The sequence below is a fragment of the Helicoverpa zea genome, chromosome 11, assembly GCF_022581195.2.
Source record: "Helicoverpa zea isolate HzStark_Cry1AcR chromosome 11, ilHelZeax1.1, whole genome shotgun sequence".
Lineage (NCBI taxonomy): Eukaryota > Metazoa > Arthropoda > Insecta > Lepidoptera > Noctuidae > Helicoverpa > Helicoverpa zea.
This window is the reverse complement of record NC_061462.1, coordinates 8,129,735-8,144,009: the sequence shown is the minus strand read 5'-3', so window position 1 is coordinate 8,144,009 and position 14,275 is coordinate 8,129,735. Positions and strand designations below refer to the sequence as shown.

General features: G+C 34.8%; 1 protein-coding gene across 1 annotated transcript in view; it reads right to left on the bottom strand.

Moving 5' to 3' along the window:
- The window catches only part of LOC124634442 (homeotic protein ultrabithorax), a 130,917-nt gene that overhangs the window by 57,682 nt on the left and 58,960 nt on the right, over positions 1-14,275 (bottom strand). The window lies entirely within an intron of this gene.

The following is a 14,275-nucleotide window of genomic DNA, read 5'->3' as shown; positions in this document are numbered from 1 at the left end:
GTATATAGCAATATGTTTTATAATATAACCTTTATAATAATATATTTACTAGCGGTTCCTATTAATACTATCATCAACTTCATTCCATTCATCACTCGGAGTAATTATCTACATTCTTGGCTTTTACCGATGCGTTTGACTTAATATACGTTGGAATATTTATAATGTCTTTATATAATTATATTTACTTATATTTACCCTAATAAGGAGAGCGAATTATTACCTTTGTTTCTTATTTGATATGACTAAGATACTGTTCAATGTTGCGATAGTAAAATAAAATGTTGACAAACAATAAAGTGTGCCACAAGGGTGCGACCTAGGCCCCAAATATCAAAACATGCATGTAAGAATGTACCGTTACATTACATTACGTCAGTGTAGTAAGGCACATAACAGATGGTATCGCTTTCAAAACGACTTTATCTAGTCACGTTGTTATGTACAGTTAGTTCTGGAAACACGAGTCTGCTAGGGGTTCCAATTTTGCTGTTATTTTGCTCCCATACGCTTACCGGATCGTTTAGTATTAGGGCTGACCTTTTGTGATTTTGTTGTAAGAGGCAGCATAAATTTTTCATTAAATGGTATAAGATCTTCACTTAGGAGCGGTATTTATATTTATCTCTACTCTGTATTATGAGTTTTAATAGATAGATATTGATTTAAATGTTGAGGCCTTTCAATTTGAAAATATTTAAATCGTGCTTTTTGAACGGACGTAGAGGGAAAATATAGTTGCGTGTAGCGCCAGACAGGCGCTAAAGTAAGGGGATCGATGTCCCAATTGGGATCCAAGTTGGACGGGGTGACGACGGAAAAACTGTCCCGACTTTACAATTTATTCCATACGTCTTATTTTAAAAGACTGTTACAAAATAGTAATAGAATTCCCTAGATTTATTGGCAGTATTAATAGGATGAAATAACTGGATGTTTTTTAAATCTCGATTGCGGAAACATTAATATTGTTCTCGAACACGTGTAGTGTTAGAAGATAAACTCATACGTTTATAATGTTTATGTATCACCATTATTAGAACGACACGCCACGTTGATACATTCTTATTTCTTTTGAAAAATAGAACAATTCGAAATCATGAACCAGATGACTAACAAAAATGAATAAGACAAAGATTTAATTTAAAAATTAATCACGGACCAGAAGTTATTCAGCTATTATCTAGTATAAAACAGAAATACTATCTCGATAAATGTTGGCAATATAATAGTGGCCTTAGACGTATTTGAATATCTTGGCGCGCATCGGTCGCCGGCCATTGTTGTCGCTACCCAGTATGGACTTAATTAAGGAGGGGTAGAATAGGTGGAAAGATCTACGGGAATTTAGAGGATGGTCACTGGTGGTAAAGCCAACCAAATAAGTACTTATAATATACTGGTTATTGAGGTTCCAGAGGTGTTGATTGCCAACTTGGAAGATTTAATATCTCGTTTGAATAATGATAAAGAAATAGTGCATTTTAAAAGGGCAAGAAAAGACACTTAAGCTACAGAGGGGAATACAAACGCTGTAGACGAAGCTAGTAAACAATTGAAGTCTCAATTTTACCCCTCTATCCCAAACTTGTCTGTCTACGTTGATCCTTACGTCTGCGTTCAAAGCCATAATATTAATGTTTGCTGTCTCAACGTTTATTCGCTTTCAAATTCGGCTGCTGGGAAATCAAGATGGTAAACTTGCAGTACTTGTAGTGGTCGCCATTCCGACCTCGGGGAATAACAAACAATATTTCGAACGTTAGTTTGAAATGCTTTGTGGCCGAGTACTTACGGCCCTCTGTTATTTAAAGCTACTACGTATCTCAATTCAATGCACGGTCTTCAAGAGGAAGATGTGCATAGGTTTCTTAGAAATATGCTTATAGTGTTCCTTATTTTACTTTTGTTCAAAAATACCTAAAATGTAAATAGGAGTTGATACGAATTAAATAAACAAATATTTAATCGCATTTGATGCAAATGAACTGATACCTGTGGCTAACGCTTTACCTTTCAAAGTAAATAAATAATTCAGCAAAACAAATGAAGCAGAAAGGAAGCCGCGGTTCCTTTAATGCAATCAATTAAGTAGGTACACATATAATTGTGTTAGCAAGTCAATGGCAAGCGTAACTCGTAATTAAAATAGTTTATTCTAATCCAGTATTCAACTAAGGCGAGTTTTTCCACGACTGTACAGCGAATACAGTGCGGTATTTGTTAGAAGCATTTAGCGACTGAAATCTTTTCAGGGCTGAAGAGATTGCCAAAGTTGAGTTTTTTATAGAAGAGTAGTCACAGATACTATTGTTGAACTGTTTTTTAAAAACCGTACGTATTATTTTATTATGACAGGTTATGTAGCATTCCTTTATTATCTTAAAATTTAAATTATTATGTACTTATTTGAAATATCAAAAACAAAACTATTCGTTTTAATACGTTTGCAAGGCATAGAGGCCTCAGATCGCGTGCGTGCACCCGTAGGACCACTAGAGCCCGCTCCGCTTCTGAGCTCGGCCCATTCAGGGAGAGGCCGCGGAGTTTACTGCAGGGATATAAATTAAATGCTTACGTTTCGCTTGCCCCGCTTCGCTAGTTTAATTAAGCGTCTCCTCCTTTGTGTCTGCATGTGCGTACACATTCAACATGTTCCCTGTTGTTCTTAGAGACCACTGGAGACGCATTGTCCCATTCTATCGACCTATAGCTAACTCGACTCGGTTCGAATTTAAATTCCAACCGTTGCTTTGGTAGGGAGAGATAGCGTTCCTTAAAGGGTTCGGTTGATGAATCTTTTTGCTCCGTTTTGGCAATAGTTGCAAAAGGACCGTGACAAACTTAACATTCTGATACAGTAAATTAAAGTGCAGCTTTAATCAAAATAATATATTCCAGAGACATAAAGAATTTCTGTTTATTGCTATGACTTTATATGAAGCATGCATTAATCAGGCTGGTATCGATGTACACATTCACTAATCAACATGCGAATATTTATAAGGATGTCTAAAATACATTATAAGTCAGTAAATTATGATCCAGAACCCCTATACATAATGAACCCTTTTGTATAAGCCGGCGACATAATTGCGTAACGTAAATTGCCTAACACAAAATGTGTCAAAAACCAACGTTAATTTGCACTGACAAACTGTGCACAACATGACCGTGAGATTAAATTTTCAAACATGACGGCCTCAATTAATTTTTCCAGAGGAAAAATTTTCATCATGTCTGCGCGACGTAACCTGTTGTTTAATCTGGGAGAACATCGGTTATGGGGAGAATGTATCAACATATACCTGGTCTGAAGGCTCTTTAGGAATCCAGTTTTTTCCCAGCAACACAGTTTTCAATCACATTCTTATACAAAACTTGAAACACGCACGTCCTACTACGAAGTTATTCGCATACTACAAAAACTTTAAGCCGTTGATAGCTCCGTTCTTTAACAGGTACAAAGGTTTTTTACCCTAACAATGGCGACTTTCTCTTGAACAATAACTCAAAAAACTATACTTTTGTTATCCTGGCGCAACAAAACAAACTTTCTCTCTGCGTTTGTGCAATTGACAATTACTTTACAAATAGAAAAGAACCAAGATTCACTTTAAAAAATATTTTACAGTCAGTATTTGTCGCGTCTTCGATCGAGCTATCCGATCCACGGCACAATCGTGATGATACTGAAAAACGGTATTCTTTTATCCAGAAATCTCTTAACGAGGTTAGTTTAGGCAAACTTTTGTGATGTGATTTTTTGTTCCGTTTTATTCGGGTCCATATGAGTACGTTATATTGTCGTTTCGAAGCCGCGATCCCAAACCAAAGGGTTGACCTGTTCGCGCTAGTTTTGGATGCGCAGGAGTGAGCGTGATGCAACGATTCCGTTAATGGCTGCTTGGTTAGAACGGAGAACACGTTTGGAGAATAATTTGAATACCGAAATGCAGATGGATTCTTTTATCCAAGGGGCTCCGGACCCGCCGAACTACAAGTTAATTAAGGTTTGCCCATCAATTAAATATTGGTTTTGATTGTTTTCATTTTGCAGATTAAGTTGTGCTCTTGATTTATACATTAAATGTGTTTCTTAATTAAGAGATTCACTGCGGTTTCGTGAACTGGTCGAGTCAGGCTATTTTGCAATGCTAAAACCGTCTCTGATAAAATATACGTAGGTCCATATGTAAATAAGTTGATAGATTCGAATTTCTAATTTAGAGGGTAACGAATCGACAAACGCGAACGTCGCACACAGAATCGAAGGTCATCCTTTATAAGTTTCGGTCAGTAACTTATAAATCGTGCAAATAAATCGCTTCAGTCAAATCCCGCACGTTCGTATCTGGGACGATGCATTCGTTCAACGAACGGATTCACTGAGCGAAACACCAAAATTTATTGGGTTAGTAGTTGCCGTAGGTCGATAAAACTACAAACCGACAACAGAACGGCGTATCTCAATAAATTGGAAAGAAAAAAATACGACCTACGAGAGAAAGAAACAGAGTAAACTTTTGCGTGATGCCCCTCGAAGGTTGTATGACTGAAAAGAGCAATGCGCAGTGCAATTTTGTGATATCTTTTTCACTCTTTCAATGGCGGAGCTGGTAGGCGACATACGGACGTTATAGTGTTGAATTAGCATATTTATTGCTAGTTACACGACGAAATAAATTTATCTTAGGCCATTGGGCCTGGGCCATATTTGCTTTTTTCTTTGCTTCACATATTCTAGCTTCCGCTCGGATATACTGGGTGTGGTTGATGGTGGTTTATTGTAGGCTGTATTTTATCTACGACTACTATAGCATACACTAGTATTATAGTAGGTACCTATACTTCATAATGAACTTCATGATTCTAAAGAGCTTAAAGTCCCTAAGGTATAAAGTGAAACGACTTCTCCCTTACAGCTTTGCCCTTAGCTGTGTTGTTTTGAGTTTGTATTTGTTAGGGGGACAAATTATACTCAATATCCTGATTCTAATCTCACGGTCCATCTGTGAATTTTTTGGTTTGGTTATTTTAAACTTTATTACATACATTATACTAAACTTAAGTTATACTCGTCTTCATTTTCGTGTCTAACGCTTAGAATTGGCAAAAATATAAGGTATGCTTAACCTACATATTGTGCTGTTTTCTATACAGGCAAGTAGAGCTAAAAAAATCCTGGCCGTCCTATCATAATGTAAAGCTCCCCAGATTTTATCATAAGAAATTAATCCATGAATCTCTGGTAAGGAAGCAGGAAAATTTCGCCCTGATTAATTACCAAACGTGTTTATGTTTCCTTATAGGTAGCTAAAATATTTTCCTCGTTGCCTTCGAAGTGAACCGTACCTGTAACAATAAAAAATGAATATTAAAAATTTATCTTTTAATTCATGCAGGAGAGCTGGACAATTCATCATTATAAATAGGTAGCGCGGGCTCTACCTGCCCTCGGCACATAGCGCGCACATACGCACACTCCGTAAACGCCCTGACAAAACCGGTCTGACACACCGCCGGCATACAAATGTACTCTCGTTCTGACACATTCTCCGTCTTTCATCGGCGCCAAAACATCACATAAATCTAACTCGCTCGCTCACCCGAGCCAACTTCACGGCAATGCGCGCGCCGGCCAATGAGCGCCCGACAAACCATCGCCATATTGAATCCCCCGATCGCAATGCCCTCTGCCTCAACTAATGCGCAACGCAACTTGTGTTTTCCTTGCTGTTTTTGTGTGTTTTTCTTGGTTTTAAATGATTTTCTTGGTTTATTTGTCATATAATCAGTGAATTATTGCGTGTTATGGTTTTGTTCGCTACCGTTTGTACGATTGAATTTCGATTTTGTGTGAAAACAACGTAGTTATGTCAAAAGGACGCCACGACGTATACCTAAAGCTAAGTTCAGTCGATGCGATGGTTTGTTTTTCGATATATTTTCTATTTATTAGTATCAAACTAAAGCATTTCTGGCAGGTAGTTGTCTCTGCTATAAATATTACTTGATATTATGCCAATAATTCTATCCAATTAGAAACTAGTGAGATGACGCCTACATAACCTTACTTAGCATACTGTAGGGCCGCGGCCGGCCGAAACAAACAAATAAATATGAGATTTGATTCAATTTGTGATCGAAACGGTTAACTACCAAATGAAGTTATTTATCAGCCTTATATCAACATAAGTTCAGTTTAAATTCATAAAAGAATGACTAGAAAACAATGATTTCAACAGATATGATTTGTTTACATGAAACAATACATAAATAGACATTTTTACAAGTTCTTAATGTATTTAACGTAAAGTTATAAAAATATTTTAATTATAAAATATATGATTATTCCTTAAATATTCCCAGAAAGATAACATTCATCACCTCTTTTTTATAACCTAAAAGTTGAAACTTTGAGCATGAATATCTTTTTAATTAATCGCATGTTTTCAATAAAACTTGAATAAATAATTTATTAAAAGGTAAATCTTAATAGATATTACCGATTTAGGTAAGTTTAGTGCTTATTTTATTGAAAATTAAATAAAATGGAGCGCCGCCGGATGGGACAATAGCCGCCCGCCGACGGCGCATGCGTGAGATTTTGAGGTTTTATAGGTTCAAGAATATACCTATGACTTGAGTTATTTCAATGACACATAAAAATTATAAATTATATCTTTTTAGAAATTAATTTAGTACCTGAGGTATACAGGTTTTCTTAGTACACATTTAGGTTGTGTGCCTAACGTTTTTAATTTTTTCCTCTCCTCCAATAGGTATGTAAGTGGGTATTAAACAAAGTGTATTTGGTAAGTAGGTATTCTAAGTTAAAACGTCTATGTAGATAGTAGGTACTTCTTAAATTTTTATTGTATATACGTAGAAACTCTTTTGACGCTTTGGAATATTGATCATATTACAGTAGATGTAGCTCAAATTTTTAAGCAAGTGTAAATATTTTGCACACGAGTAAAATGCTTTTAAAACTGAGAGAGGTGTCAAAACCCGCATTAAAGTAAACATTGAATTCCGAACACTAACAAAAGCATAAGCAATAAATACATTTCAGTTCACATGAGTAAAGTTTCAGCGTATTTCTTTGGCTGGGAAGACAAAGAAGTAGATAAACTCCGCTGCAGTGTGATATTGTGAAAGTTGAGCTTGGAATAGTTTGAATCCTAAATAGGACTGCGGATAGCTTAACATGGATTACTTAAAATGCAAGAGATTTAAGTATTTACCTATATGTAATTTTGTTTCTTAAATTATTATTTTTTCATGATTTTGATTGTAAATTCTATGGGGTTAAAGAACTTGTTTATTTGAAGATTAGGTAATACAACATAATTGTAATTATTGTTGGTATATAACAAATAACAAAGATGAGGTCGCCTAAAAGCTATTTCAACATTTTACCCGCAGTGTTTCACAGATATGCAGAGCCTTTTCAGATTATGGACGGCACGAATAATAAGAGGGCCATAAAAATGAAATGTCGCTCGCAATACATTAAATATATACAACTACTATTTACCTAGCTACAGTGCAACGCTTGCATTACACAGATAAAATACGGTGCCAAGTCTTCCGCGGGCAAAAGAAGCGAAACGAAAGGCGAGATTTACTGTGGAAATTTTGGAAGTCAGCCGGGACTGCTATGTGGTGGCTTTCATTAATCACTCGATAGAAAAATACCCTCCACTTCCGACTAACTTCCGCGCTGGACGTCACTTATTTAGCTACAGTCCAAAACTTTCTCTGCACGGCCATTCCACAAGTTCCTTTATAGGGATGCTTGATGAACCTTGTAAAAAACAGAAAAAACAAGTGCACATCTGATCAAATTAGCTTTACGCATGTTCCTTCTAATTTAAACGAATGGCCGGACCTAAGCCTACTTAAACAAAACAACGATCGTTTCTTCTGAAGGTGACCCAAATTACCATGAAAAAAGTTTAACAGCCCTTTATTTCAGAACAAACAGAGGCTGTTGGTGGGAATCCCATGTAATCCGGCCCACTTATCACGCGTGCAAAATGCAAATTCAAGCGGGCCCGGCGTACGCAGAATTAACGAAACCGGACCGGGATACGTACGTCACCGAAATTGTCAAAGTTTGCAAGTAACATTAACGGGGGATAAACAAGGTAATACGAGCAGAGACTAAGGCTAAATCCGGAGACGTTTATTAAACCTTATTTATATTTGGCGCTTTTAAAACATTTGGACAAATAAACAACCGAAAAAGGACGTTTCTTCAAAAAGAATCCTCTTAAAATTCAAATGAAGAACGACCAAGAAATGAATTTATGAATCCAAATTGAAACAATAAACAACGCTGTCTAATTAAATGCAGCAGAGGCGTTCTATAATTCATTCTAAATCGAAAAAATGAACAAAGGAGTAGCGTGTGTAAACGCTATAGCAGTTGTGCGCTTTTCAATACCTCTTCACATTATTGATTAGTTTCTGAGAAAAACTTGGCAAGCCTGTACTAAACGCACGTAGGTAAACCGTAAACGTACGAGTGGGGCATTACAGAACAATTATGAGAATAACCCTTCGTATCGAGCACCGGCATTTGTCACGAAAACATCGCTCGTTTAGTGCATTGTTTCAAACGAAATTGTATGCAAATTAAACACAAATATTTTAATTAATTCAAACGGCAATTAATTACATTAATTTTAGTGACATTTTGTTTACACAAACACTCATATGGCATTGAGTTCTTAAAACTTATGGAGATTTTCGTTTATTTGATATACGTTTATGTAAATCGTAGGGTTATCAGAGGACCAATTATTACATAATTATGTTCCAACCTTTGATATTTTGGCTGTAACATTAATATCTGGGGCCCGCTTTCGGCTAATCTTCGGCCATTTTAACCGAGCTATGGTCTGCCGAATCCCGAAGCTTAGCGCCCTGTTTGTTGGCTCTAATACGCTTTTAACACCTGCGTTTTCCGAGTTATGTAATGTTTGTATGAGATAATGTAGCTTTTGTATGGAGTGCTGAATGAAATGTAGCCAGTGGGTCGGCATCGGTGGGCGTACCGACACTAAGCGTTGATTGACTGATGCTTATTGACGCATCGGAAAACTTTACTCACCGTAATGTATTTTACTACATATAAAACCAATTTTATGAATACTTTCAACTATTTGCCCGTGAAAAATATCTTTTAGATCTTTCAATAGATTTCTTGTTTATATTTTGATCTGTTTTTAATTATTATTGGAATGGAATTCCTGAGCTTTCAGTATGCGTTCAATTTCTTGAATCATTTATTTATCAAGTTTGTTTAAAGTTTATGATTACTTAGATTAGCAGTTATGTTATGTAGTAAGCAAATTGTATTATCAATTAACTACCAATTACAAGTGACTTACACAATGATAAATATCTGCTATAATTATAACAAACATCATGTATAGTTCTGACGCAAAATTATATAAATCATAGATGTATTATGATCTAAACGTACCAAGTGCCAGTTCATAGCTGGGTATATAAATAGGAATGCCACATGTACTCGATATGTCCCATGTTCCCGTTGAGTAATTAATGACTAATGAGATAATTGCATATCTGTTTCTGCTTTTAATATACTCCCTGTCTACACATACATATAGCTAGTTATATATTTACTTGCTATATCTAATCGTACAACGCAAACGTCTTGATAGGATCTTGACTAATTTATTGACTAAGAAATTATTTAACTACATATCAACTGAGTAGTTGATTTATGACTGGAATAGTTTATGAGAGTGACGTTGAGTTGGTAATTTTGGCTGGTTGTAAAATGGTTCTGCTGTCTGGTTTGGAAACTAAAGTGTTAGGAAAGTTTTTCTAGGGTTTATTTTCGGTTGATTTTTTATTCCTTTTAATTTCTTATCCATGTCATCCCTACATTTATGAAATATATTTATTCTACCTGCAAACGTAAGAACTTGAATCAGGTGTACCTAAGTTTATTAGCTAATGCAAATAGGGTTTAAAAATAAATTTTCAAGAGGATGCAATTTTCAAAACACACCAAACTAATTTAAACAAATGGTGCTCAAGATTGATAGCAAACGATTAATAGGCAGTAACAAACAAAAAATATAATCCTAGTTTACATTTGTGGGTGTGTACGACGCCAGCAAAATGCTTAATATTGACTTTTACAAATCTCTTCTACTCAATCAATGTCTACAAATAGAAGTACATTTTCCAGACTTCTTATTACTTTATATGTATTCAAATATCAACCTTCAGCTACAGTCTCAAAGTTCATTTTCACTTGTTCTGAAGTTTGGGTATTTTCTTTCAATATAACTAAGTTACAGATATTATGATGACTTTTGTGTGTTATTTGATAGTTGCGTTGTCGCTTTTATTTTCTTTTAAAAGTCAAAAACAAGTTTTGTGTTTGATTTATTTGGGGTATCATGGGTTTTCGTTTTATTTGATATATGTAATGTTAACTTACATACATATTACAAAAGTTGTTTTACTTAATTTTCTTAAGATCTTTTACTTAAGTTTTTTATGAAATGGTCAATATGGTGACACGTTGGGTCCCTACATACTATATTCAGTCATGTTATTTGAAGGTAATTTCAGATAGGAAAATTGTAGGTATAGATTTATACCAGCTATTAAAAATCGATGTAATTAGAACCATAATTCAAAATGTATTTTAGTTGGTCGGGGACGAAGTCATTATCAGATAATAACGAATCGTTTACTAAGGGCCTACGCACACAACGCGCAATGAGCGAGATACGAACGCTACTTATGCGAAAGCACGCCACAACACAAATCTATTTAAGCTCGCACGATGTATACGTATTTACAATATTTCTATTACGATAAATTGTTCAGCTAAATTTTGTGGCTTTAGCCCAGGTGAAGGCATATCTGCATATTTATGAAACCACGGAAGCTTCCTTAAGGGGAGCGTCTCGTTTTAAAAATGGCGGAAAAATGTTCGTTTTTTTTACCCCCGCAAGTTTTTAACAAGATCCACCTTATTTATGCTGTACTAGGGCGGGTATCTGATGAGATTTATTGTGGGGAAGCGTGACGGATCGAACAACTTCCAACGAATACGTTTTGGCTGAATTTAAATTGGCTCCTTTACGTATTTGTGTACTTTTTCGATAAGACCGCGCCTAACTCGTTATGTCTACATGAAAATGCGATAAAACTTCACACAAAAAGAAAACTGTCGCTGAAAAAATGTTGGAGTGTAGCTGCCTTGCTTATGAATTATTAAATAGGCCTGACTTAAGACATAAATGCATAAGCGATTTAGTTTTGTTGCGTTAAATGTAGTTGCAAGTTCAGACTGTATTGAGTAAATTCTCTTTTGTCCCTTATTCACCTATAGTGGGATCTTCTTTAGCGTTTTCTTGGCATATCGCCAAGCACCGCTTTGGTCAAGGGAGCTCATGTGCTCATTAACAAGCCGCCGACTAGTTCCTTTCATCTGTGATATTAGGAGCCTGTGGTTGAACACAGAACGTCTGTCTCTTACAACGACGACGCTATCAATTTATGTGGATGACTCCTCTGCTTTTAAAAACTTTTCAGTTAAGATTTACGGTTCTTTTAACCCACCCAATTTAAAAACTACAGCGTAGATAAATCAACTCTACCTCTTACTTAATAAAGGAAGTTCAAACAAGTCATTTTCTTCATAGCACATAAGCGCAAGTGAATGACCATCTACATAACTCTATCTCAGGTTCATTACTTAATTAAAAAATTACGTTATCACAGTTATAAAATCTACTATCTTAACTGTATCAGAGGTATTCCATGGCAATTACCCACAGACTATTATCAACTTCAGAATTGGTTGAATAAAATTCTCCATAGACCGCTGCATAGAAATTAATGAATTAATTAAATCAAAATTGTGTATTTATGTTTGAATTAAGTTGTTAGTTAAATTTTAGTGCGGCTAACGATATTTTATGTAACGTTTAGCTTGGCTTAATATCTACAAGCTATCTTATCTACAAACAAGCTATCTTTTATCTGTAATGTCATGAGTTTCTTGGTTCATATTATACAGTAGGCTTGGTTGTTTAACAAAGGTCACAACTTGAGGTAGCTGCACCAAATACATTTAATCAAAGCCAAAATATCAAATTACACAAACTCCTCCCACAAACTTTAGATTGATTTGAATCAATTTTAGATGAATTTTATTAATATCTTTTGACACGAATATATTCTGTACCGTGTATGTTCTGACGAAGATATACTTAAAAAAGCATATTAATATGATAAATACAATGTTAAAGTTAAAGCATCTACATTCCCAGAAAACCAAAAGCAAAACACTATTACGCATAGGGCATCGTCCTAGAACTAACTTCCTTACATAACATCAATTTCTAAAATTAATTCAAACCGTAAACACGGCTCTTATATCACGACAATTAATTTAACAATTAAACGTCAATCAATTTGAGATTACGGCCGACGTTGCTTTCGATCTGTCACAATTTCTACGGACTTGTTATAATGTAACCACCAATTTAATCAGACCTTAGAAACACCCACACTTTCCTCTGAGAGTTAGGACACAGTATGCCTAAAGGGGGGGAGGGTAGGTCTGCGATCATTGGTCGTTGTATCTTAGTGCAAATCAGTCAAAGGTGCTAGGAGGTCAAACTGATAAGTGTATGCGTTGACAACGCAATGTTGTAGTATGAATTGTTCTTAATTGCTGCTGTATCCGAGTGGAAACGATTGTGTAAACTGTTCCTGAATGCGTTCTCTGTTACAAATTGAGATAACGAAGTGGGGTAAGCTTTTTGAGATAAGCAGAGGATTAAATGTTATGAAAAATTGTGAAGAATGACTGTTATTTTTTTATCTGAAGTCGGTATTTCGTTAGGTATTGATTTTTTTTTTAACCTAAACTATTATTAACTAACCTAACTTTTCAATCAAACCAATTTTTTAATAAGGTAAAAAGAAACGTAAAAATACACCTTATAGCGTAAACGGTCTTAACTTAAAGTTTTATTTACCCAGTGAATTAATTGAATGCTTGGTAATAAAAAAAACTTCTCCACTTTTTTCTATTTTTTCCCCACATAAAAATTAAAATAAACCTAACTCGATATAAAATCGATTTAAACTAACGATTTATTACTTAATAAACATGAGATTGTAATCATCTATCTGTGAAATATTGCCTACATCAATACTGTACTTAGTTTATGTTAACTAACTGGAAGATAGTTTCGTTTTTCAATGTTAACATGAAAATTAAAGGGTGGAAGAAAATTGGTGTAACATAAGTGGGTTGATTTGGGACTAGTCGGACAGAACGGGATGCCATTTTAATTATATGTCTAGTAGATTAGGCATTTTTTTTATATAAAATAGTAAGGCTTTATACTAATGTAGCATTATAAAATTATTTTTCGATGTTTTTACAAAATACTTTGAAAAATTAACGATGAGAATTGGTATTCCACATAAGTAACTTGATACCCATTCAATGGCAGAATACAGTTTAAAAGGAAAGTCTACCAAAAAAATTCACACACGTATTATCGATTTTCAATAAAAGAAATTGCCACCACAATTAAAAGTGGTTAAGTTCGTAACGAACGCATCTAAAAACAAGGATTAATTAAAGAATAACAACAAAAGAGTTAAACAATTGGTTTGAGAACAAAGAAATGCTCATTAAAAGCACGGTAGCGGCTAACTAATTGCGAACTAACTGAAAACTTAACTTTTAACTTAATAATGAACTGACTGGAATGGATAGAGGTAGGTATAAGAAGGAGTAATAAATTTTTAGATTGGATAACATTTTCTAACAATGCAATTTGGAACTAAAAAAGTTATAAATCCGAATGTAGGTTTTTGCGCCTGTTAGGTAAATCTTTTTCTTTGTAATGTATATTAAAACATTTATCTGTTTAAAGTGCGTTTCTTAGTTTAAATAAGTAAGTATTGAACTTGATACAATGACGCTTGTTTTAATGTTATTTTATGCCGTTTTTGCAACATTATTCAATAAAGAATACCTTGATAATATTCTAAGATTACATAACACAGTCCCTTAATTCAGCAAACAACGGAAACCAAAGGGTCGTATAAAACCCACCAACTTAATGAGGTCCCCATAAATAGGTTCATGTATTATTTATTACAGACCAAATGCATTTTTGGACTCCGCCGCGAATGCTATTTACTGGCTTAAGTTAAGCTGTAACGCTTTAAGAAAACTAATGAT